The sequence below is a fragment of the Daucus carota genome, chromosome 6 (genome assembly GCF_001625215.2).
Source record: "Daucus carota subsp. sativus chromosome 6, DH1 v3.0, whole genome shotgun sequence".
Taxonomy (NCBI): Eukaryota; Viridiplantae; Streptophyta; class Magnoliopsida; order Apiales; family Apiaceae; genus Daucus; species Daucus carota.
In genome coordinates, this window is record NC_030386.2 from 2,217,991 (window position 1) to 2,220,490 (window position 2,500).

Below are 2,500 nucleotides of genomic sequence, written 5' to 3' on the forward strand. Positions count from 1 at the left end.
GAGAGTGTGGCATTCGGGGTTGAATTTGCATAGCTTATGATGGGGTCAGAGTGGCCCTCCGCCAAAACCGAACCCTTAAACCAAGGGTCAAACCAAAGGGAGATTGAGCGACCGTCCCCAACGACATAAGTGATAAATGGTTTGGCCTTATCACGAAGCAATAAAATCTGTCTCCATATCCAAGAACAATCAAAAGGAATAGACAAAACCCAAAAGTGTTTACGCTTGAGGACCGTGTTAAGAACCCAAGAGGACCACAGAGATGTCTCATCCTTATTGACAATCAACCATAGATAATGAATAATCTGGGCATTGTTCCATTCAATGAGGTTAGGCAAACCCAACCCTCCTTCTTCCTTTGGTAAACAAAGATCATCCCAGGCCACTTTGGCCCCTCCAACAGAGGTGGTGTCGCCCTTCCATAAGAACCGGGTAAAGATGGACTGCAACAGCTTGTGGACGCCCTTGGGTAAGATGAAATGCCTTGACCAAAAGAAGACCATAGCAAACAATACAGCCCTCAGAAGTTGAAGTCTGCCAGCAAGAGACAAAAGAATATTTGTCCACACATTGATGCGGTTAGTGATTTTTTCAATAAGTGGGATACAGTCGCCAATGCAGAGTTGTTTCGAAATCAGGGGAACACCCAAAAATCGAATTGGCAGTTGACCATGTGGCATGTGGAATTCAGAGTTGAACCAATGGACCAAATCTCTATCACAATTATTGAAAAAGCAATGACTCTTGGAGTAATTGGCAGAGAGGCCACTCACCCCAGCAAAGAGTCGCATAGAATCCATAACATGTAGAATAGAGTCTCTATCCCCTCTTGAAAAAATCAACACATCATCAGCAAAAAACAAGTGTGTTAGCTTGAGCTCCTTGCACTTCCAATGGTACATGAAATCATTAGGGACTTTGTTAAGGATGGTCGAAAGAACATTCATAGCAAGAGAAAAGAGATAAGGCGACATAGGGTCACCCTGTCGCAGACCTTTAGCACCCTTGAAATACCCATTCGACGCCCCATTCAACTTTACAGAAAAATGGGTAGAGCAAATACAACCCTTTATCCAACCAATGAAAACTGGAGGAAAATTCATGTGCTTAAGAGCTTGCAAGAGAAAGTTCCAATCGAGAGAATCAAAAGCTTTGTTGAGGTCAAGTTTAAAGGCGCACTTTGGGAGGCCAGTTTCCCTACCGTAACCTCTAAACAATTCTTGAGCAAGCAGAATATTATCTGAAATTTGTCTCCCAGGGACAAAAGCAGATTGAGCTCTATCAATTATACTAGGCATCACAGATTTCAACCGAGAGGCCAAGATTTTAGAGATGCATTTATACATGGTTGTGCATAAAGAGATAGGCCTGAAGTCCCGCATAGTGGAGGGGGTTCTTGACTTAGGGATCAATGCAATAAGGGTTGAGTTTATACCTTTGTGGAGCTGTGAAGTTCGAAAAAACTCCTTTACAGCAGAGCAGAAGTCATTTCCAAGAATATCCCAAGTGGCAAGAAAGAATTCTCTATTGAACCCGTCCGGCCCAGGCGCCTTGTTTGGCTTCAAACCCTTCAGAACCGAGAGAATTTGATCATCCGAAATTGGCTTTAATAGGTCATCTACGAGAGAAGAATCCAGTTGGGGCATGGAGACAGAGTTCCAATCAAACTCCGTCTGGTTTCCACTAGCACCCAAGGTTTCGTTAAAAAATTCCACAGCCGCATTAGAGACAGCCGTGTGACCCCTTACCAGGTGACCAGAACTATCAACCAAGGAAAGAACTTTGTTAGAGTTCCAATTAGCTCGAGTTTGGTTGTAGAAGAAACTATTGTTTCCATCCCCAAGTTTGAGCCAACTACAACGAGCCTTTTGCTGTAAGAGACTCTCCTCATCTTCAAGAGCTTTTTCAAGGGCAAGAATGGCCTTAGATTCTTTCTCAATCAAAGTAGAATTCCTGTTGTCGAGAGCGAGGGCAGACTGTAAACAGTTGAGCTCCTCACGACGTTGAATCACAATAGTCTTAACATTGCCATGCTTCCTGTTAAGCTCAACCAATTTGCCACGAACCCCTTTCAGTTTTCGCCAAAACACCGCCATAGGGTCCCCATATAATGGCTCCCCCCAGGCCGTGGTCACGGCATCCCGAAAGCCTTCTAGTCCAATCATGAAATTAAAGAATTGGAACCCTTTAGTGATCTTTTCAGAATTGGCAGTTACGTTTACAATAATGGGAGAATGATCCATTATTCCACGAGTCTTCACAAAAGCCTGGCTTGAAGCAAAAGAAGTGATCCACTGTTTATTAACAAGCACCCTATCCAATCGTTTAAGAACTGGATCAAAAGGGCGCCTGTTAGTCCAAGAAAACAATTCCCCAGTCGTACGAAGCTCAGACAAGCCAGCATCACAAACACAGTCTTTAAACTGTTGCATTTCAGGGGTCCAATGTTCGCGACCCCCACAAATTTCATGAATGCTCAAGACCGTGTTAAAATCTCCAC